This window comes from Bufo bufo, chromosome 3 (genome assembly GCF_905171765.1).
Source record: "Bufo bufo chromosome 3, aBufBuf1.1, whole genome shotgun sequence".
In the NCBI taxonomy this organism is placed as follows: domain Eukaryota; kingdom Metazoa; phylum Chordata; class Amphibia; order Anura; family Bufonidae; genus Bufo; species Bufo bufo.
The window spans coordinates 361,468,159-361,493,357 of record NC_053391.1 but is presented as its reverse complement, the minus strand read 5'-3'; the positions used below and the strand labels follow the sequence as shown (position 1 = coordinate 361,493,357).

At 45.3% G+C, this 25,199-nt stretch overlaps 1 protein-coding gene across 1 annotated transcript in view; it reads right to left on the bottom strand.

Moving 5' to 3' along the window:
- The window catches only part of NFYC (nuclear transcription factor Y subunit gamma), a 52,579-nt gene extending 48,434 nt beyond the window's left edge, over positions 1–4,145 (bottom strand). The window contains exon 1 of the mRNA XM_040424527.1: positions 3,926–4,145. The gene's annotated coding sequence lies outside the window, so the exon portion shown is untranslated. The remainder of the gene's footprint in view (positions 1–3,925) is intronic.
- Between the last annotated feature and the right edge of the window lie 21,054 nt (positions 4,146–25,199).

The following is a 25,199-nucleotide window of genomic DNA, read 5'->3' as shown; positions in this document are numbered from 1 at the left end:
AACCGCAACCAACAGATGACAAGTGAATGCAATGCGAGCAAGGACTGGCATTGGCAGTCAGCCCTGTACATACACCAGCACCCTTCCTAGGCTGCCAGCACATCATGGCTAGAACGAGAACAAGCCCTAAAGGACAAAGACACGATACACAGAAATCCCTGTCATATAAGAGTGCCTCTCACCAGCCTTCACAACAAACTGAGGTAGGCGGGCTGTACATTACCTGCCACCCTCCTTTCTAATTTCCAACATTTTAGGAACCAGATGAATATTCTCAGAGGTACAGCAGCCACACATATAGCTAGACACAGCTCAAATGTAAATGAGGACATCTCTAAACCAAGGCAGTCATCGGTTACCACGAGACGGAAGCAATGTTAAATGGACCTTATGGGTCCATCAGACTGGGTACTAAGAAGGTGTGAAAGCAGACTTATAGTACCCAGCAGTGGAGTAGCCTGCCCTTTTCCATATGGAGAGACAATGCACACCCACCCCATCACTAGGAATAAGGGTAGAGTCACCCATGTCCCATAGAGGTGCCAGAGATCAACCTCCAATGATCAGACAGCTAGTATGCCATAAATGTATTTTGTGGGAACCCGACAATGTACAAGGATAATGGAACATGTACATGAGACGGTGCGGTGCTCCTGGCATCAACCTGACATTACAGATGAAAGCATTCAAGATACAGGTTCTCTATATTGAGAAGACGCTAATTTATTACGACAGCTTGCAAGAATGCCCTACAGCCCCTTACATGAGCCAGAAGAAGACATATTCCCTCTTCTGACGACCTCTTCACAGGATACAAACTCTCCTTTATATCAGTAGGAGCCTAGAACAAAAAGGCAGTTGTCTATTTTCTTTCATTTAGTGACCAAACCAAAGGCAGGTATATTCAGCGCAACGGTGGAGATGGTCAACCCAACGGCGGGTAAAATACCTGGATTCAGAGATCTGCCAGTGTCACTATTTGAGGGTGCATTTCATGAGGGAACTACTCGGCATCTCTCTTTCGTGCAGCCATAGTCATCAGGAGTGCATGTCCCACAGAGGAATAGGATATCGGCAGAAACCTGCAAATCTACTGCAACACGTATGACTGAAAAATACTGGCAAAGAATACAGTTTGAACACTATAGCCCACATCTATCAACCCCTCCATGCCAGAAAACAGGCATCAAAAAGTCACGAAGCTTGCGGTCAGCCCACTTAGGCTACTTTCACATCTGCGTTGTGCTGTCCGGCACAGGGTCTCAAAAACACTTCAGTTTTGTCCCTCTCCATTGTCAACGGGGACAAAACTGAACAAACCAGAACGGAGTGCACCAAAATGGATTGTGTTCCGGTTTGTTCAGTTCCCATGCTGGGGACAAAACCGCTGCAAACAGCGTGCCGGATCCAGCCCCAAAAACCATGTAAGTCAATGGTGCCGGAGTCGTTTTTCACAGAGGCGCCCATTGACTTACATGGTTTTGGTGCTAGATCCAGTTCCTTCATTTTCGATATAATACAACCGGATCGGTTCTGAACAGATGCAGCAGGATGTATTATTTATTACAACGGAAGCGTATTGCTGTGGTTTTGAGATCCAATGCCGGATCTAAAAACCGGACTGCAAGATCGCAGATGTGAAAGTAGCCTCACGCAAAAATCTGTGACGTTTCTAGGAGTTTTGCACCCTTCTGGCCACTTTTCCCAAAAATTGGATAATGCGGGGCCGGGCCTAACTGGCACAGTATAGTTTACAGGGCTGCAAATCATACCCGAAATCTGTGCCAGCTCCTGGCTGGCACAGATATCTGATCTGGTGCATAGACAGCAGAGATACGCCACAATTAACTGTGGAGCATCCCATGCCCGGGAGATGGCATAGTGTAACTGTGGCACACCCCATGCCTGGGGGGCCTAACATCACCCTTAATAAATCTCTCTCCTTGTTCACGCTAGGGTTGCAGGATGAATGGAAATATGCTGCATATAGGTTCAGTACCGACACTATCTGAGTACTAAGCCGGTCATTCCGCCCCGGTCAGCACTCAGCCAGTGAAAGGAGATGCTCTGGGTCCCTGTATATATTACTTTCATTCCATCTCTTCTTTCAGCTTGCCTCTGCCTGGTTTTGAACCCAGGACCTGCTGTATGTGAGAGACTAAAACCAGTGAGCCACAGGTTTCACTGTTAATGGAAAGATTTTCTCTGAAAAAAGATCTCAATAGTATTCTTCACATGTATAATGGACTGGTATCTGTAGACCTATATCCCAGCGCATTGTAGGTCTACATGATTTTTGGACCGGTGTTGGCAAACCCAGAGGTTCCAGCCCAGAGGTGGCACTACAAATGGAAACCTGATCTCTCAGCGATCCAGAAATGCAATCTGCGACAGTTTCTTTATGGTCAGATATACAGTATTTTCCGCATGCAGAAGCTATTGGCTCATCAGAGCCAATAGATTCTAATACTGTACGGAGATCCTGCTCCTGAAGTTTTATGCGAATCGACTTCGGATGTTTCATCCGAAGTCGATTGGCTCATCCCTAGTCATTAGTACCTGACTGGTGGGGGTCTGACACAGGGGACATCCACCGATCAGCTGTTTGAGAAGGCAGTAGCCCCGCAGCCTTGTGACTACACACCCATCGGTCACGTGGCCTGGGAGCAGCTTAGCCCCATTGAAGTGAATGAGGCTGAGAGCGATACCAAGCACAGCCACTGTACAATGTATGGAACTGTGCTTGGTGTGAGAGGGTCTCCACTGCCTTACCAAACAGCTGATCAGCGGGGGTCGCATAGGTCATCTGTAAAAAAATAAAAAACAGTTCTCGGAAAACCCTTCTAATGACTCAGTGATGAGAGCAGGCTGCACCCTAGTTCACACAGTGCAGTACACGGTGAGGATGAGAGAACCCCCTGAATGCAGAGCAGTGGGGCCCTAGTACATCACAGGTGCATGGTAATGGTGGCCCCCAGCACATACATGAGGTGAGTAGAGGGCACACTCCTTCGTCCAGGTGGGAAGGTGCACTGCTGTGCCCACCCCGGGACAGCTGCCATCACCGTACACTGGGGATGAGAGAACCCCCTGAATGCAGGGCAGTGGGGCCCTAGTACATCACAGGTGCATGGTAATGGTGGCCCCCAGCACATACATGAGGTGAGTAGAGGGCAGACTCCTCAGTCCAGATGGGAAGGTGCACTGCTGTGCCCACCCCGGGACAGCTGCCATCACCGTACACTGGGGATGAGAGAACCCCCTGAATGCAGAGCGGTGGGGCCCTAGTACATCACAGGTGTATGGGAATGGTGGCCCCCAGCACATACATGAGGTAAGTAGAGGGTACACTGCTGTGCCCACCCCGGGACAGCTGCCATCACCGTACACTGAGGATGAGAGAACCCCCTGAATGCAGAGCAGTGGGGCCCTAGTACATCACAGGTGTATGGGAATGGTGGCCCCCAGCACATACATGAGGTAAGTAGAGGGCACACTGCTGTGCCCACCCCGGGACAGCTGCCATCACCGTACACTGAGGATGAGAGAACCCCCTGAATGCAGAGCAGTGGGGCCCTAGTACATCACAGGTGTATGGTAATGGTGGCCCCCAGCACATACATGAGGTAAGTAGAGGGCACACTGCTGTGCCCACCCCGGGACAGCTGCCATCACCGTACACTGGAGAAGCAGCCGCCATCTATCACACCGAGCCTTGTTCTTCCCCCTCCTAAACAAGCTGGTTTCCGGACTAACCGACCAATCACACCGACCAGGCCTCGGCCTCCACCAATGAGCGGGGCCTGAGGCGGGGAGTGCGGCCTGTCACCGGTTCGTGCCCTAAAGTTCAGCCTTTGACTCTCCCCATCGGGTAACCCCGCGCCGATCCTCCCCCCAGAGCCCCCTACACAAAAGGCACACTCACCGAGCGGCTCTCTGCCAGACACACGGCACTTCTCCCGTCCAATCAGCAGCCGAGGTCGCGGAAAGCACGTGACAAAGGGAGAATTTCCTTATCCTCTCGTACGCGCTCCGGTAGACAAGGGGGAGGGGTCGGCGGGAACCGAAACAAGATGGCGGGGACAAGAGGAGAGAATTCACGCCCCCTTGACCTCTCTCCCGCCGTGGAAGTTTAGCGCATGCGTTTTGCCGACTAAGCCCGCCTACCTTGAGTAGATATGCTAACCAGTAAGAAGTGGAGGAAGGGACGTGTGAGCGCTGTCGCCATGGTAACGCGGCCTAAACGTTGTTTCTGGATAGACCCGAAGTCTACCTCATCACAAGTTGTATTTGTGCCTAGAAATATGTGTGGTCATAAGCAATACATTTCAGGGTGTCAGGTGTCGATCTGTGCAGTGGAATGGCTTCTATTGCTCTTTGTTACCGGCCATTAGATCAAAGGCTTGGGGGAGATTTATCAACCAGCCAATCAGATTCCATCTTTAATTTCTTAGAGCTCCTTTGGAAAATGAAAGATGGAATCTGATTGGTTGTTATGGACGCCTGTCAGTTTTTCTTTACATCAGTTTGATAAATGTCCCTTGCAGGATCCAGAAAAATGGCCGCCTACAACTGCTAAATCGCGCAGGGCAAAGGCATTTTTTGGAGATCCGGTGACGTACCAGGCTCTCCATGCGGCTGCCCGGAAGCCTGGTTACGTCACCGGCACTGATGGGCAGGCTTTAGTGCTGCCCTGTAAAACGGCTAGGGCAGTGCTAAAGCCCGCCCATCAGAGCCGGTGGCCAGTTTGCCGTGTTCGCCCGCGAACACATGCGGGCTGCCATCTTAACTCACAAGTCCGGCGATGCACAGGTAAGTCCGTGCCTGTGCGCAAGCCGGTCTGAAACAAATGCGGTCACCGGGAGCAGGCAGTTCCGAGAACAGCCCCCGGGGGCCTTCATCGGGCTGTTCTTGGAACTGCCTGCTCCCGGTGACCGCATTTGATTTCAGACTGGCTCGCCGGACTTGTCAGTTAAGATAGCAGCCCGCATGTGTTCGCGGGCGAACTGGCCATCACTGCCGGTGACGTCACTGAACACACTGCTGGGCAGAAGCTTCCACCCGGCAATGTGTTATTGTAAATAAGAGCCCTTGCCCTGTGTGATTTAGCGCAGGGCAAAGGAGAGCATTGGAGCATGAACTGCTCTGATGCTCAAGTTAGGGGGGCTGTCTGGGTGAAAATGGAGGTTTGTCCGGGTTCAGCTCAGAACCGGGACAACCCCTTTAACAAAAAAAAGCACCAAAACCGCGATAAATAGTGTGGATTTATGTGTGGTTTTGGTGCATATTTCTTGCAGATTTTCTTACACAAACCTGCATTGTGCGCAAGGGGCCTAATCGGTATTGAGTCAAGAAAATAGACACTAGTGGCAAGTGACTGGCTCCAAAGGCTGCGCCAAATGTTTTTTTTCTCTCTGGACCTTTGAATCCCCATATGGTGTGAGAGCCTGGGCCCACCAGAGGGTCTTCTCATACTCTGGTGGGCTGGTCCAACAATATAGATAGATGATGGACAGGTATGAGGTGCACTATACGGCCTCTTTATTACCAGTAGCTGATCTTCAACCGTTTTCACATTGCATCCCCAAGATTCAATAAGTAGGAAGCTCTTAGTCTAGGAGGGAATTAAGGGATTTTCCAGAGTTTGAAAGATTGGCAGCTGCATATGCAAATGAGCACATGACATCACATCATTCCATGACATCGCAATGATGGTCCCTGTATAAGTGACACTTGAGACTGCTCATTCCTTTGCAGGAGGGCGACCTGCTTGGTCAGAGGCCACAGCTGGTATGTTTGGAGGTTCTCCAGCTAACTCTATGCTCACAGGACACACTGGGAGGATTTATTATTAGGAACAGTGTGGTGATACAGGTATCCAGATATTACAATTATTTTTAGGAGTAGGCAACCCCTCCCTTTACATTCTGGTTTTGGGTCATAACCTCGTCCATGTTCCCTTCCCAAAACCAGGTCAGGAGATTGTAGCCATAAAATCAGTAAGGTGGAAGCACTTCACAGAGACCCCTATCATAAAACTTGAAGATAGCGTGAGGGTCAGACACAAACCTTTCACAGACAAGAACCGTTAGAGGGGGCAGGAAAAGGCTAGCGTCCTCTACAGCCGAGGTCACACATGAAAACCCCTATCTTGAGATATACATCAAAAAAGTACGTGGTTTAATCCATATGTGGGTCGCATGCTTCCACCTGAGAACTCAGGCCACGTATATGCGTCTACGGTATCAGAATGAAATAGATCCCAGTAACAGGGAGCATTTAGATAACTCAAGCTATCCTGCCATTACCTCCGCCATGTTTAGTATGCACGTGTACGGGACATTAGGACGGAGTGGATGGAAGTAATATGAAGTCGCTTGGATGAATACCAGAAAAGATACAGTGAGGTCCATAAATATTGGGACATCAACACAATTCTAACATTTTTGGCTCTATACACTACCACAATGGATTTGAAATGAAACGAACAAGATGTGCTTTAACTGTAGACTGTCAGCTTTAATTTGAGGGTATTTACATCCAAATCAGGTGAACGGTGTAGGAATTACAACAGTTTGCATATGTGCCTCCCACTTGTTAAGGCACCAAAAGTAATGGGACAATTGGCTTCTCAGCTGTTCCATGGCCAGGTGTGTGTTATTCCCTCATTATTCCAATTACAATGAGCAGATAAAAGGTCCAGAGTTCATTTCCAGTGTGCTATTTGCATTTGGAATCTGTTGCTGTCAGGGTGGATTTGATTTAAATCAAACTGATTTAAATTGCGATTTAAATCACTAGTCAGTAAGGCTTAATTTAAATCTTAGTTTTCTACATAAAGACTAATTCTTGCTGGTATAACTTATAATATGCAAGTAGATGAAGATTTTTAGAATAACAACTTTTCATATTAGTTTGATTAGGTTGAGTCTGTATTCATAGGTTTGTAGAAGTTAGGATTAAGGTCTTTTTATCAACTCTGTTCATGTTATAACATTTTTGCTGTGAAGAAGAGGCATGTGATCTCTGCTGAGTCAAATTCAGTTTTGAGAACTGCAAAAGTAAACCAAGAATCTGTGATAATATCTTGTAGGCAGAGAAACTGCCCAATAATCTTACAAAAACCTCTGGAAGAGCATGACATTGTGAATGGATTAATGGAATTTATTTACCAAAAAAATGAATCATATACAGCCTTAGTCTACTACATAATTAAAAAACAAATCTTTATTTAATGATGGAATAACCTTTTGGATGGTAATATATTTTTCTCAAAAAGCATTTTATATAAAAAAAATCCAATTAAAATAAAAAAAATCTTTTTTTTTTTTTTTTTTTTTTTTAATTATTGATTTTTATCCACCCTGGTTGCTGTGAACTCTCAAGATAAGATTCAAAGAGCTGTCACTATCAGTGAAGCAAGCCATCATTAGGCTGAAAAAACAAAACAAACCCATCAGAGAGATAGCAAAAGCATTAGGTGTGGCCAAAACAACTGTTTGGAACATTCTTAAAAAGAAGGTGCTCAGGAGCACCAAAAGACCCGGAAGACCACGGAAAACAAATGTGGTGGATGACCGAAGAATTCTTTCCCTGGTGAAGAAAACACTCTTCACAACAGTTGGCCAGATCAAGAACACTCTCCAGGAGGTAGGTGTATGTGTGTCAAAGTCAACAATCGAGAGAATGCTTCACCAGAGTGAATACAGAGGGTTCACCATAAGATGTAAACCATTGGTGATCCTCAAAAAGAGGAAGGCCAGATTAGAGTTTGCCAAACGACATCTAAAAAAGCCTTCATAGCTCTGGAACTACATCCTATGGACAGATGAGACCAAGATCAACTTGTACCAGAGTGATGGGAAGAGAAGAGTATGGAGAAGGAAAGGAACTGCTCATGATCCTAAGCATACCACCTCATCAGTGAAGCATGGTGGTGGTAGTGTCATGGTGTGGGAATGAATGGCTGCCAATGGAACTGGTTCTCTTGTATTTATTGATGATGTGACTGCTGACAAAAGCAGCAGGATGAATTCTGAAGTGTTTCAGGCAATATTGTCTGCCCATATTCAGCCAAATGCTTCAGAACTCATTGGACGGTGCTTCACAGTGCAGATGGACAATGACCCAAAGCATACTGCAAAAGCAACTAAAGAGTTTTTAAGGGAAAGAAGTGTAATGTTATACAATGGCCCAGTCAATCACCTGACCTGAATCCGATTGAGCATGCATTTCACTTGCTGAAGACAAAACTGAAGGGAAAATGCCCCAAGAACAAGCAGGAACTGAAGACAGTTGCAGTAGAGGCCTGGCAGAGCAACACCAGGGATGAAACCCAGCGTCTGGTGATGTCTATGCGTTCCAGACTTTAGGCTGTAATTGACTGCAAAGGATTTGCAACCAAGTATTAAAAAGTGAAAGTTTGATTTATGATTATTATTCTGTCCCATTACTTTTGGTCCCTTAACAAGTGGGAGGCACATATGCAAACTGTTGTAATTCCTACACCGTTCACCTGATTTGGATGTAAATACCCTCAAATTAAAGCTGACAGTCTGAAGTTAAAGGGCTTCTGTCATCCCACTAAACATTTTTTTTTTTTTGGGGTACTTATAATCCCTATACTGCGATTTATCCATACATAATGTGATTAATCATTTTGGTTCAGTAGATTCTGCTAAAAACGTACTTTTATAATATGTAAATTACCTGTCTACCAGCAAGTAGGGCGGCTACTTGCTGGTAGCAGCCGCATCCTCCTATCATAATGACGCCCCCCTCCGCATGTTGATTGACAGGGCCAGCGGACGGGATCTTTCTCTGGCTGGCCCTGTCTGCTATCAAGATCTCGCGCCTGCACCGTAACGGTATTCAATCGGCGCAGGCGCACTGAGAGGAGGACGCTCGCTCGGCCGCTCCATCCTCAATGCGCCTGCGCCGGGTATAGATGTGACGTCATCGGCGCAGGCGCATTGAGGATGGAGCGGCCGAGCGAGCGTCCGCCTCTCAGTGCGCCTGCGCCGATTGAATACTGTTACGGTGCAGGCGCGAGATCTTGATAGCAGACAGGGCCAGCGGAGAAAGATCCCGTCCGCTGGCCCTGTCAATCAACATGCGGAGGGTATGTAAATTACCTGGTAGACAGGTAATTTACATATTATAAAAGTACGTTTTTAGCAGAATCTACTGAACCAAAATGATGAATCACATTATGTAAGGATAAATCACAGGATAGGGATTATAAGTACACAAAAAAAAAAAAACTGTTTAGTGGGGTGACAGAAGCCCTTTAAAGCACATCTTGTTCGTTTCATTTCAAATCCATTGTGGTGGTGTATAGAGCCAAAAATCTTAGAATTGTGTCGATGTCCCAATATTTATGGACCTGACTGTCCCAGGCAGGGGTCGTAAAGGGTCATTACCATACTTGCTGGCCTCCTCTTACATCACGGGGGGAGGGGTTGTGGGGGGATCTACAGACCCTTTTTAACATGGATTGACCGATATTTCTGCTTCTCCAGGCAACTGGACTTCGAGTAACGTCTTAAGTTCTGTCTTTATCCCTTTTATTTTCCATACTGTTATTTTGCACTGTATGTATATGTCTGTGTATTTTGTTATGTTTTCTATGATAACCCCATTGTTTGTACACACTGTCCTTTTTTAATATTAAAATTTCACTTTAAAGGGGTTCTGCTGTTTGTTTAAACTGATGATCTATCCTCTGGATAGATCTTCAGCATCTAATCTACAGGGGTCCGACACCCGGGACCCCCAACGATCAGCTGTTTGAGAAGGCAGCGGCGCTCCAGCAGTGCCACAGACTTCTCACTGTTTACCGCTGGCCAAGTGACGTCATCAACTGGCCTGGGCAGGACTAAGCTCCATTCAAGGGAACAGAGCTTAACCGCGCCCAGGCCAGTGATACTAGTGGACCCTGGTAAAGAAGATCCTCTCTCAATGGTAGGTACCATGGAGGCTGTACTGCCAACCTCAGAAGATTCAAATACCAGGACCTCTTGGGCCACTTTGGAGCTATCAGAATAACAGAGGCTTCCTCTCTCTATTTTTTTTAATACTTGTGGGATAAGGCAAAATGGACGGAAGGCGTACCGCAATTCTTGGCTCCAGTCCTGTGCTAACCCGTCCATTTCTGATGGGCTGTCCAAATGATTGAGGGAGAGAAATTTTTCTGCCTTCCTGTTGGCTCTTGAGGCAAAAAGGTCCACTGTAGGAAGACCGTACTTCTGGACTATCTGCAAAAATATTTCTTCGTTTAGACACCATTCTCGCTGTTTTATGGAAACTCGACTGAGGCAGTCCGCTGTAACATTCCCCTTCCGATGTACCGCTGAAAGGAAAAGCATTCTTCTTTCTGCTATGCAAAAGATCTCCTGGCATAGATGTAGGAGGGAAGAGACTCTTGTTCCTTGACGGTTTATGTAGGCCACCACTGTTGAATTGTCTGAATAAAACAATCTTCCTGTATTTTTATTTTTTTCCCCGGAAGAGCCGTCAGTGCCATCTCTACTGCTTTTAACTCCTTGAAATTGGAGAATGCTTTTCTCGTAATCAGATTCCACCTCCCTTGCCAGTATCTGTTCTGGGAGTGAGCTCCCCAACCCCAAGGGCGTCTGTGGTAATTATAGTCTGGTCTGGAAATGTCCATGGAACTCCTGCTGATAGATGTTCTGGTACCGTCCACCACAACAGGGAGCATCTTGCCTTTGAGGAAAGGTGGAATTTTTGATCCAAGGAATAAGGGGGAGCAGTCCCACAATCTTAGGATGTCTGCTTGAAGATCTCTGGAGTGGATCTGTGCATAAGGTACTGCTGGGATTGCTGATGTCATCTGCAAAATTTCACTTTAAAGGGGTTCTGCAGTTTGTTTAAACTGATGATCTATCCTCTAGATCAGGGGTGCACAACCTTTTTTGGTCTGAGGGCCGCATTGTCACATCGCTCTATTTCAAGGGGCCGCAATGTACACAGGCCAGTGTAAAGTGACTCTATTTCAAGGGGCCGCAATGTACACAGGCCAGTGTAAAGTGACTCTATTTCAAGGGGCCGCAATGTACACAGGCCAGTGTAAAGTGACTGGGGAGGAATGATCGCTATCACAGTCATTCCTCCTTCAGTTAGTTACATTTACTATCAGTAGCACATCCCTGATCACACAGAGATGTGCGGCACGATTATACCGGCAGTTATCATGAGTGAGTGTCCCTATGAAGACGTTTTTCCAATAATTGACCTGAATATCTCGCTGCTGGCCCTGGAAAAATACTAACAGGGGCCCCGTTTTGTAGTCGGGTACAAATTGATGGAAGTCCGGGCCAGAAATACCATATTGTGGCACATTATACCGCCCCACAGTTCATCACACAATACTGCCCCCATGAGCACAAAATACATCCCCAAAAACTCTCACTGGCTGGCCGTGAGGAGGACCCAGACAGCCCCCCGGGAAGTTTCCCTGTGAGATCTATGGCTAATCCACCCTGGCTTAAAGGAATTTCCCAGTAAAAATGAATTTTTAACATGTTCTGACAGCATGGCCCCTTAAACCGAAGAGTTATACTTACCTGCTCCCGGCACTGATTACACCTGTCAGTGCATGGCCATGGCCACATTTATCTCTGCAGCCAATCACTGGCTTCAGCGGTGATGTGGCCACAAGCAGCGTGTCACTGCAGTGTGTCATTGACTGGAGCGGTGTATGTGACCATGGTCATGCACGGACAGGTGTAAAAGTGCAGAAACCGGAAGATGGAGGCAGCGGGGGCAGGGCGGCATGGAGCAGGGAGGCAGCGGGGGCAGGGCGGAATGGAGCAGGTAAGTATGCATCTTCTGGTTCAGGGGCCACGCTGAAGGAACTTGTTCATAAATAAGTGATTTTCCTCACTGCAGAGGCCGTGCTCCCTGGTTATTACCGCCTCCTGCCAGTTACAGGCGCCCTGCAATAACCAGTAAGCGCTTTCTCTTACTAGTGGGGAAATCGCTTATTGGTTAACACTTTAATAACCAGGCCTGAAAAGACTTTTTTTGTGTTTTTGTGCACCTGATGGTTCGAAGGGTTGTAACTTTTTTATGTGTTGGGACTACCAAAATAATTTTTGCAACAATTTCTCACTTGACAGATAGGGACTTATAATATATTTTTTTGTTTTACTGCACAAAACATTTTTAAAAAGTATTTTTTTTTTCAAACTATAGCTCCTTATTCTTTAACTATGCAAACTGACACCAAAATAAATTATTATAATTAGTTCCCTATTTTGTGTCAGTCGTTTTGTTATATTTATATGTATAGTTAGTTTCACATCAATGGGGCGATAATGGGAACGTTTTTGGTTGGTGTGTGTGTTTTTTCTTTTATGTATTTTATAATTTTTCATCTTTTTTAACTTAATTTTTTATATATTTCTGCTACAAATAATATCCCCCAAGAGGTCATAAAAAGACCTTTGGGGACACTGACACTTTTTGTGAATTTTTCACTATTTCTTTTTTATTTATTACTTTTATTTGTATTTTAATAATATTTTATTGTATTCTTTTTTTTATAATTGGTTTATTACTTATTATTTAAATATATTTTTGCCACATAATATCTCCCCCAAGAGGTCACAAAAAGACTGTTGGGGGACAATGAACACTCTACTATTTTGCACTTTTTTTTTTTCTTTTATTTGTATTTTATAATTTTTTTATTTTTAATTTTCTATATATTTTTTAAAATATATTTTTGCCACATAATGACAAGGGATCATAAAAAGACTGTTAGGGGGCAGTGAACACTCTTTTACTTAGCAATTTTTCCTTTTATTTTATTCCTTTTATTTGTATTGTATTTTTATTTATTTTTTTGCCACATCATATTTTTTATTTTTTTTTGTGATTTATTATATTTTTTAAATAATTTTTTAACTTATTTCATATATTTTTTCCACATAATTTGTCCCCATGAGGTCACTGAAAGACCTTTGGGGACACAGACTTTTTTTTTGCATTATTTCCACTGTAACTGGGGCATCCAAAGGAGCCCCAGTTACAGGGGAAACCAGCCTGCGGTGGGGGCATTGTACACAGGCATAGCTAATCAGGTCTCCTAACCCTGCAGCTCAGCGCTCCTCTGCCCCCAAGCTGGGTCCACCCTACATAGCGCTCACCTGTGTGAGGAGAAGGCAGAAGCGCTGATAACTGCTTCTGCCTTCTCCTCGGCTCCCCCGCTGTCACTGACAGCCGACGACCCGTCCTGCTCCTGCTACAGTGCAGGGGCAGGAGCTGTAATGATCCATCGCTCGGCGCTGCGGGCAGAAACACAGCTGATTTTACGATCAGCTGTGTTTCTGTCCAGAAGGACGGGGGCCGCAAACCTTGGCTCTGGGGGCCGCATGCGGCCCGCGGGCCGCAGGTTGTGCACCCCTGCTCTAGATAGATCTTCAGCATCTGATCTACAGGGGTCCGACACCCGGGACCCCCGACGATCAGCTGTTTGAGAAGGCAGTGGCGCTCCAGTAGCACCGCGGCCTTCTCACTGTTTACTGCTGGCCCAGTGACGTCACGACTAGTATCAACTGGCCTGGGCGTGGCTAAGCTCTGTTCACTTGAATGGAGCTTAGCCCCGCCCATGGAATTAGTCGTGACGTCACTGGGCCAGCGGTAAACAGTGAGAAGGCAGCGGCGCTGCTGGAGCGCCACTGCCTTCTCAAACAGCTGATCGGCGGGGGTCCCGGGTATCGGACCCCTGTCGATCAGATGCTGATGATCTATCGAAACTGCAGAACCCCTTTAATTTGAGCCTTCTATACATTTCATAACCTTAGAATAAGTGTTACCTACATTGAGGGATTAACCTGTGAATGCTAGTTGCATAGTGAGTTGTAGAATGTTCTTAGGTGTTATTTAGAGCAAGGTGTCTCGTCAGCCTGATCTGACGAGTAGTGGCAGCTGAGACTGATTCGTTTTGGATGACACAGTGCTGACAGAGGGAGGTCCCGCGTGACCCTTCAGGCTCCTATCCTGAATCTAAGTCCGTGATACTGATTGATATGAAATAGATATGATATGCACATCTAGTAGCTGATCTTGGGCTCCTTTCACATTGTGTCCAAAGGATCCAATGAGTGGGAATTTTTCAGTCTGGAAGGGAATGAAAGGTGTTTTACACAGTTTAATCATTTTTCTTCCCCATCTTCCTTGAGCCATAACTTTTTTTATTTTTCTGTTCACTTAGCTGTATGAGGGCTTATTTTTTGCAGGACAAGTACAGGGTGGGCCATTTATATGGATACACCTTAATAAAATGGAAATGGTTGGTGATATTAACTTCCTGTTTGTGGCACATTAGTATATGTGAGGGGGGAAACTTTTCAAGATGGGTGGTGACCATGGCGGCCATTTTGAATCCAACTTTAGTTTTTTAAATAGGAAGAGGGTCATGTGACACATCAAACTTATTGGGAATTTCACACGAAAAACAATGGTGTGCTTGGTTTTAACCTAACTTTATTTTTTCATGAGTTATTTACAAGTTTCTCTTTGTCTACAGCCATTGACATGTCGCCGAGGTTAACACGTGAGGAGCGGATAGAAATTGTGTTGATGTCTGGTGAACGCAGTAACCGGGTCATTGCAGCAGATTTCAATGCAAGACACCCTACGAGACCACCCATCTCCCATGCTACAGTTAGCAAACTGCTTGCTAAGTTACGTGAAACTGGTTCAGTGTTGGATTTGCCAAAATGTGGATGCATGAAATCTGTTTCTAATGAAGAAACATCAGTGGCTGTCCTAGCTTCATTCAGCAAGAGCCCACAGCGTAGCACTCGCCGCATGTCACTGGAGAGTGGCATTAGTCGAACATCCCTTCGGCGGATATTAGCTACTCACAAATGGCACCCTTACAAACTCCTGCTACTGCAGCATCTCAACGAGGATGACCCAGATCGGCGCACTGAATTTTCAGAATGGGCAAAACAAAAATTGGAACAGGACCCTCAGTTTACGCAGAAGATTTTGTTCAGTGATGAGGCAAACTTTTATGTGAATGGTGAAGTTAACAAACAAAACCACCGCTATTGGTCTGACACTAACCCACATTGGATAGATCCCTCCAAGACTGTTGGAACAAAAAAATTGATGGTGTGGTATATGGGGTACAAAGATAGTGGGGCCATTCTTCATCAATGGAAACCTCAAGGCCACTGGATATGCGAAATTGCTACATGGTGATGTGTTTCCCTCTTTAGGCACTGAAGCTGGCACGTTCCCTGAGTTTTTTCAGCAAGATGGTGCACCACCACATTATGGGTGTCAGGTCCGAGCATTCCTAGATGAACAGTTTCCTGAAAAGTGGATTGGTTGTCGTGGGCCAGTTGAATGGCCCCCAAGGTCTCCTGATCTGACCCCCTTATACTTTTATCTTTGGGGTCATCTGAAGGCAATTGTCTATGCTGTGAAGATACGAGATGTGCAGCACCTGAAACTACGGATACTGGAAGCCTGTGCTAGCATTTCTCCTGCGGTGTTGCTATCAGTGTGTGAAGAGTGGGAGAAGAGGGTTGCATTGACAATCCAACACAATGGGCAGCACATTGAACACATTTTATAAGTGGTCAGAAACTTGTAAATAACTCATGAAAGAATAAAGTTACGTTAAAACCAAACACACCATTGTTTTTCGTGTGAAATTCCCAATAAGTTTGATGTGTCACATGACCCTCTTCCTATTGAAAAAAAACAAAAGTTGGATTCAAAATGGCCGACTTCAAAATGGCCGCCATGGTCACCACCCATCTTGAAATGTTTCCCCCCTCACATATACTAATGTGCCACAAACAGGAAGTTAATATCACCAACCATTCCCATTTTATTAAGGTGTATCCATATAAATGGCCCACCCTGTACTTTCTAATGCCACCACTTAATATGGCATACAATGTAGTGGGAAGAGTGGAAAAAATTCCAAATGGGGTGTAACTGGGAAAAAAAACCGCAATTCCATTTGTGCCCTTCTTTCTCTGTGTCAGTATGATCACAGCGATACCACATATGTATAGGTTTTTATGTCTAAATAGTGTAAAAATTAATTTTGAGACCAGTTGATTTATGAAATGACATACACAAAGCATCTCGTGAATTCTGGGGCAAAAAATATGCTAATTCTTAGGTCTAACATCTTCTGCGATAGGCTTTAGAAAAGCTCATTTGAATATGTTTCCCACATTGCCTATAGGGCATCGCCTGGCCTACAATACTGCACACATGTATTCTTTATAATGGGGGCTTTCTAGCATGGGGAATCCACAGAAAGAGACCTGAACCAATGTCCAGAAAATGTGTATATACTGATATCCAGAAAACAAATTTAGGCCTCTTTCACACGAACGATACGGATTGTGTCAGGATGCGTTCAGGGTGCATTCAGTAATAAAACTCGCACCATTTCGCAAACTAGTTCACTCAGTTTTGTCTGCATTTGAGTTCAGTTTTTCAGTTTTTTCCACGCAGGTGCAATATTGAACATGCTGCGATTTTCACGCAACACAGAACTTAGGTGGAAAAAAACGCTAATGTACACAGACCCATTGAAATGAATGGGTCAGGATTCAGTGTGGGTTCTCTTTCTCTCTCTCTCCTCTCTCTCCCCCCTTTGGTGGGAATTAGTAAATTGGGAGCAGTATTACAGCAGTTATATGCTTAAATATAGAAGGCAATCCTACAGTAGTCATATTATTATACAAAGGAGGTAGTATTATCTTTCTCTTGCTTATTGGCTATTAATATATTGGAAGGAGTATTACAGCAGTTATCTCCTTTCATGTAGAAGGTAATACTATAGTAGTCATATTGTTATTAAAAACAGGCAGTATTACTATCTATCCCTTAGTAGTATAACAAAATAATAGCAAAGACAGGTGCACTCTGCGGTCTTACTAAACTCTCAAACTGATTTTTAAATTGAGAGATTAGCCAAAATGTCTTGCGGTGTAGGACATGCCTGACCTCGAGCACCGCGCCAAAGTTTCTCAAGTAGCTCGGGACCTAACACTCACCTATCTGTGCCATGTGGGCAATACCAGGAGCCAGTGGGCAAATTACAGGAGCATGAGGCCGACTCACAAACAGCTCACCAGTTACCTCCAGCATGTAACCATGCTAGCAATGGGAGGAGGGAGGAGTCTGCGAGTCCCACTCATGACTGGCTGATATGTCCCAGGCCTCACAGGTGCACCTAAATGTGGCCTGCAGATGGAAAACAGGCACATTTAAATTGGAGTTTATACACCTCCAGGCATCTCTATATATACAAACTGAAAAGAATGGCGTGGTATTAAACAAGCAGGAAGTGCTCAAACCCACATGCAGTTGTGCATATACACTCACCTAAAGAATTATTAGGAACACCATACTAATACGGTGTTGGACCCCCTTTTGCCTTCAGAACTGCCTTAATTCTACGTGGCATTGATTCAACAAGGTGCTGATAGCATTCTTTAGAAATGTTGGCCCATATTGATAGGATAGCATCTTGCAGTTGATGGAGATTTGAGGGATGCACATCCAGGGCACAAAGCTCCCGTTCCACCACATCCCAAAGATGCTCTATTGGGTTGAGATCTGGTGACTGTGGGGGCCATTTTAGTACAGTGAACTCATTGTCATGTTCAAGAAACCAATTTGAAATGATTCGAGCTTTGTGACATGGTGCATTATCCTGCTGGAAGTAGCCATCAGAGGATAGATACATGTTCTCATTCTGTTTACGCCAAATTCAGACTCTACCATTTGAATGTCTCAACAGAAATCGAGACTCATCAGACCAGGCAACATTCTTCCAGTCTTCAACAGTCCAATTTTGGTGAGCTCGTGCAAATTGTAGCCTCTTTTTCCTATTTGTAGTGGAGATGAGTGGTACCCGGTGGGGTCTTCTGCTGTTGTAGCCCATCCGCCTCAAGGTTGTGCGTGTTGTGGCTTCACAAATGCTTTGCTGCATACCTCGGTTGTAACGAGTGGTTATTTCAGTCAACATTGCTCTTCTATCAGCTTGAATCAGTCGGCCCATTCTCCTCTGACCTCTAGCCTCCACAAGGCATTTTTGCCCACAGGACTGCCGCATACTGGATGTTTTTCACTTTTCACACCATTCTTTGTAAACCCTAGAAATGGTTGTGCGTGAAAATCCCAGTAACTGAGCAGATTGTGAAATACTCAGACCGGCCCGTCTGGCACCAACAACCATGCCACGCTCAAAATTGCTTAAATCACCTTTCTTTCCCATTCTGACATTCAGTTTGGAGTTCAGGAGATTGTCTTGACCAGGACCACACCCCTAAATGCATTGAAGCAACTGCCAAGTGATTGGTTGACTAGATAATTGCATTCATGAGAAATAGAACAGGTGTTCCTAATAATTCTTTAGGTGAGTGTATATACAGGGGAGCAAATCCTGCACTTGTGGCCCGTTGCTAATGACGATCCCCAGCAAAAATGAATACAGTGGAGGATGCCTGCAGCAAACCACAATAGACATCCTACACAAGAAGCAATTATGTGGATGTGATAATCAATATAGCAATATAACAAAATAATAGCAAAGACAGGTGCACTCTGCGGTCTTACTAAACCCTCAAACTGATTTTAAAATTGAGAGATTAGCCAACATGTCCTACGGTGTAGGACATGTCTGAGCCCGAGCACCGCGCCAAGGTTTCTCAAGTAGCTCGCGACCTAACACTCACCTACCTGTGCCATGTGGGCAATACCAGGGGCCAGTGGGCAAATTATAGGAGCATGAGGCCGACTCACAAACAACTGACCAGTTACCTCCAGCATGTAACCATGCTAGCAATGGGAGGAGGGAGGAGTCTGCGAGTCCCACTCTCCCTTAGTAGGTATCGCTCTCCTTTAGTATCTATCTATCTATCTATCTATCTATCTATCTATCTATCTATCTATCTTATCTATCTATCTATCTATCCATACCACCAATGTAACTAATCTGCATGACATTTGATGCAATTAGTGACATGGTGTGGTCGCTACTTATAGGACAAAAGGCCTGGATTATAATATGTAATATGTCCAATGATACCTACCAGTGCCTACTGTCTCTTGGCTAGGTCATACTTTGTACTGGGAGTATCTCTGTGACACACCTGTGCTGATCAGTTTTTATATTTGATACTTTAATGAATTATTTTGTAATAATAAAGATATATTTATTCATCATTTATGTGTGTTAGATTTTTTGGGTTATTGATGTGGTGTAGCACACATTTTAGTTTGGTAGTCTTTCTACTTGTTGTTGGTTTTGCAAACTCTGTAAGTTGTAGCACATAAAACAACTACGGACGTCCATTTACCATCTGCAAACTGGCAATCTGGTAGAACAGTTTAACCAAACATTAAAAAATATGTTGAAAAGGGTAGTGTCTAAAGATGGGAAGGACTGGGACCTCCTTCTGCCCTATCTTATGTTCGCAGTGCGAGAGGTACCCCAGGCCTCTACTGGGTTCTCGCCCTTCGAACTGCTATATGGCAGACACCCTTGTGGTCTCTTGCACGTGGCCAAAGAGGCGTGGGAACAACAACCCACTCCACATAAAAGTGTGATTGAGTACGTTACCCAGATGCAAGATGGGATAGAGACAGTGTTGCCTCTTGTTAGGGTCAGTGGACATTGTGCTTCGTCCACACCGTCGGTATGGTTCGGCTTACCTGGACGATATTGTCATCCACAGTACCGACTGGGAAAGTCACCTACGCAAAGTGCAGGCTGTAGTGGACTCCCTTCGGAAAGCTGGCCTAACCGCTAACCCCAGAAAATGGGAGATAGGGTAAGAGAGACTAAGTACCTGGGGTATGTCATTGGGCGTGGAGTCATCAAACCCCAAGTGAACAAAATAGAGGCGATACGGAATTGGCCCTGACCTGTCACCACTAGGCAAATAAAGTAATTCCTGGGAATGGTGGGCTATTATATGAGGTTTGTTCCCCACTTTGCTACTCTAGCCGTGCCCTTGACAGAGCTCTTAAAGGGACGAAAATCAGTGATGGTTCGCTGGGATGATCGGGCGGAAGAGGCTTTTGCCGCTTTGAAGTCGGCCTTGTGTGGGTCACCGGTTTTGGTGATGAACAACTACAAGAGGGAGTTCGTGGTACAAACGGATGCTTCCGAAGTAGGCCTCGGTGATGTACTGTCTCAGGAAGTCAATGGGGGGGAGCATACCATTGTCTATCTAAGCCGCAAGCTCACCCCAGCCGAACCAAGGTATGGTATAGTGGAGAGAGAGTGCCTGGCTATTAAGTGGGCACTCTAGTCTCTCTGCTATTATTTCTTGGGGAGAAAGTTCTGCCTGGTGACCGACCACTCCCCTCTCAAATAGATGAGCCAGGCCAAAGACAAGAATACCCGGGTCACCAGTTTTTTTTTTGTCTCTGCAGAACTCTAAGTTCTTGGTAGAACACAGAGCAGGCCGGTTGCAGGGAAATGCAGATGCCCTGTCCCGGGTGCATTGTCTGGCGTGTGTCCACCCTCAGGGTTGAACAAGGAGGGGGGTATGTGACACAGTTAAAGGTTGTGTCTGGCAAGACTGGTATTTTCCTCCCAGCATGTGCGGCTGGGCTGGTTTCCAGCCAGGTGAGATAAAATATTGGACCAGAGTTTAAGTGCCGGTCCGTGTTTTGGCAGCACCTGGCTGTCCTTAAATAGGCAGCTGGGCTCAGCAGAGAGGTCTCTGTTTTTGGGATCTGAGGCTTTGTGCCGTGCTGGAGGGCTGAGAGCCGCACGCTGGGGAAACAGGCCCCCTAAAGCCTGCTGTGGAATACTGGAGGCAGAACTGCCAGCAAGGTGACTTGTGTTATATGAACTGTCTATTGTGTGTGAATTAACACCAAGACTGTAAAGTTACGTGCTGTTTTGTGCAATTGCCTCACGTGTGAATAAACACTGACGTTTTGAGTTAAGAACTTGCATTTTGCCTATGTATTGCACTCGCTTACCCTATCTACCAGAGCGAAACCCCACAATATATATATATATATACAAAAATTGGTATCTCTGTTATGGTAGTGACTGGCATAATAAAGATAACATGTCATTTTTCCTGTACTGTGTACAGGACAGTAATAAAAAGCAATAGCAGAGTTACTGCCTTATCTTTATCCTGCTTTCCAAAAAGCAAAATAAGAAGTAAAAGATGTATGTTCCCCAAAATTGAACCAATGATAATGGCAACTCCTTTCATAAAAAATAAGCCTTAGCACAGCTCCGTCAGGAGAAAAATAAAATGTGTGGTTCTCAGAAAATGGCTGTACTAGTATCTCAGAGGCTGTTCAATAGCAACATGTCGCCCGTTCAGGGCCGTCTTTAATATTGATTGGACCCTGGGCAAAAATTTACTTGGGCCCCCTGGATCCCGCCTTCCCACACAAAATCCACACATCTGGTAGAGTACAGTGAATGACTGTAAATACTTCCAGTTCTGAAGACTCCAGCGGCTCAGGATCAGTGCTCTGGGCTCAGGCTGGAAGTGGGCACCGCTCTGCAGGAAGGAGACCAAGGCTCGGCTCACCCTAGTGTTACAGTGCACCCCAGCACCCCACAGTATGCAGTATAGCACCCTATAGTATACAGCAACCCGCAGTATAGCACCCTATAGTATACAGCACCACACAGTATGCAGTATAGCACCCCACACTATACAGTACCCCACAGTATATAGTAGAGCAGTATAGCAGCCCACAGTATACAGCACCCCACAGTATACAACACCTCACAGTATACAGTAGAGCAGTATAGCACCTCACCGTATACAGCACCCCAAACTATACACGATACAGCACCCCACACTATACAGCCCCCACACTATACAGCCCCCCACACTATACAGTACAGCACCCACAGTATACAGCCCCCCACAGTATACAGCCCCCCACACTATACAGGCCCCCACACTATACAGGCCCCCCACACTATACAGGCCCCCACACTATACAGGCCCCCCACACTATACAGGCCCCCCCACACTATACAGGCCCCCCCACAGTATACAGGCCCCCCCACAGTATACAGGCCTCCACAGTATACAGGCCTCCACAGTATACAGCCCCCCCCCCCCCACAGTATACAGGCCCCCCCACAGTATACAGGCCCCCCACAGTATACAGGCCCCCACACATTATACAGCCCCCCACACAGTATACAGGCCCCCCACAGTATACAGCCCCCCCACAGTATACAGCCCCCCCCACAGTATACAGCCCCTTACAGTATACAGCCCCCCACAGTATACAGGCCCCCACACAGTATACAACACCCCACTATACAGTAGTTTACAGTATATTAGCATAACAGCCCCTGTCACCTTTTTCTGATGTGATCTTCACAAAAAAAGCTCCACAGTTAAGGCAAACTTCTCCTGCAACACTCCTGGTAGGACCTGTGATGACCTCATAGCCATGTGACCAGTAATATTGCTAGGTTACTGGTCACATGGTGATGATGTCATCTAAGGTCCTAGATCACAGCTCTCACAGTACGCTGCCTGGACTCAGTGCCGGCAGGCATGGCATGGCAGCACCCCCTGTGTAGCTGACAGCCTGACACCCGGGGCAGTGGCTAGCAGGGCTCAAGAGGCAGCTGCCTTGGGCCCCCCAGGAGCAACTGGGCCCGGGGCAGTTGCCCCTTTTGCCCCTTGGTAAAGACGGCCCTGCGCCCGTTAACCAATCCATCAAAATCTGCTCGGCAAAAGATTGTCTTTCCCTTCTGAACCCTGCAAAGTACTCAAACAGCAGTTTATATCCATATTTATGGAATTTTCCTACCTAAAAGAACTTAACCCCTTCCCGACCAGCGCCGTAATAGTACAGTGCAGCGGGACTTGACTTGCCGCCCAGCGCCGTACTATTACGGCCCGCTGATCTGGCAGGTGCAGAAGCTGCGCCCGCCCGATCAGCTGCAGGGGACCGGCTGTTCCCGTTAGCCGGACCCCTGCTGTATGCTCCGGCATCAGTGAAAACACTGATGCCGGCGCATTAACCCCTTCTATGCCACGGTAAGTGCTGACAGCAACATAGAAGGGGTTTTCTGCAGGTGAGGGAGCCGATTGGGTCCCCGCGCTGCTGTTGCGGGGACCCGATGGGTGAGAAGGCAGCCAGATGCCGTGCAGAGGCTGCCCAATGCCTTGCACGGCATTGAGACCTTCCTTCTACGGGTGCCCAGGAGATCCAGCCCCAGGCTGGGTCTCCTAAGCAACCTGTTAGTGTATTACTCTGTGTAAGGCCGAATGCACACGACCATGGAACACAGACCTGAGCGTTCCGTGGTATCCTGGCCTGGCATCCTGCTGAGAGCAGGAGCACACGGCGTCATTGGTTGCTATGACGCCGTGCGCTTCATGCCGCCGCTACAGTACAGTAATACACTTGTATAGATCATACGAGTGTATTACTGTACTGCAGCGATGGCACGAAGCGCACGGCGCCATAGCAACCAATGACGCCGTGCGCTCCTGCTCTCTGCAGGATGCCAGGCTGGGATACCACTGACCGCTCACGTCCGTGTTGCACGGTCATGTGCATTCGGCCTAATACACTAACAGGCAATGCATTACAATATAGATGTATTGTAATGCATTGCAGAGGGGATCAGACCCCCTAAAGTCAGAAATAAATTTTAAAAAAGAAAGTAAAAAACAGTGTTTTTAATAAAAAAATAATAAAGTTTCAAGTAAAAAACGCCCCTTTTCCTCTAATTTTATAATAAAACATTGAAAAAAAAAAGAAAAAGCACACATATTAGGTATTGCCGCATCCGTAACAACCGGCTCTATAAATATATCACATGATCCACCCCATCTGATAAACACCATAAAAAATAAAAACTGTGTCAAAAAAAGCAATTTTTGTCACCTTACAACCTTAAATCACAAAAAGTGCAACACCAAGCGATCAAAAAGGCGTATGTCCCACAAAATGATACGAATAAAACCGTCACCTCATCGTGCAAAAAAATAAGCCCCTACATAAGAAAAACTATAGCTCTCAGAACATGAGACACAAACATAATTTTTTGTTTCAAATAGGCTATTATTGTGTTAAAGTAAAATAAATAAAATAAAGTATACATATTAGGTATCGCCACGTCTGTAACAACCAGCTCTATAAAAATATCACATGATCTAACCCCTCGGTGAACACCATAAAAAATAAAAACTGTATCAAAAATGGTATTTTTGTCACCTTACATCACAAAAATTGCAACAGCAAGCGATCATAAAGGCGTATGCCCCCCAAAATAGTACCAATCAAACCATCACCTCATCCTGCAAAAAATGAGACCCTAACTAAGACAATCGGTCAAAAAATAAAAAAGCTATGGCTCTCAGACAATGGAGAAACTATAATGTGATTTTTTTTGCTTCAAAACTGATATTAATGTGCTAAAGTGAAATAAATTTAAAAAAGTAGACATATTAGGTATTGCCATGTCCATAACAATTTGCTCTATAAAAATACCACATGACCTAACCCCTCAGGTGAAGACTGTAAAAAAAATAAAAACAGTGGCAAAAAAGTCTTTTTTTGTCACCTTACATCACAAAAATTGCAACAGCAAGCGATCAAAAAGGCGTATGCCCCCCAAAATAGTACCAATCAAACTGTCACCTCATCCTGCAAAAAAGTAGACCCTACCTAAGACAATCGGTCAAAAAATAAAAAAGCTATGGCTCTCAGACTATGCAGACAGTAAAACATCATTTTTTGGTTTCAAAAATGCTATTATTGTGTAAAACTTAAATAAATAAGAAAAAGTATACATATTAGGTATTGCCACGTCCGTAATAATATGCTCTATAAAAATATCACATGACCTAACCTCTCAGGTGAACGCTGGAAAAATAAATAAATAAAAACTGTGCCAAAATTACACATTTTTTGGTCACATTGCCCCATAAAGTGTAATAATGAATGATCAAAAAATCATATGTACCCAAAAATGGTACCAATAAAAAGTCAACTCTTCCTGCAAAAAACGAACAGAAAATAAAGAAATAAGGTGTTCAGAAAATGGAGACACAAAAACATAATTTTTTTTCAAAAATGTTTTATTATGTAAAACTGAAACAAACAAACAAACAAAGAAAGTAGACAGGGGCCGTAATAACCTGCTCTATAAGGCCCCTTTCACA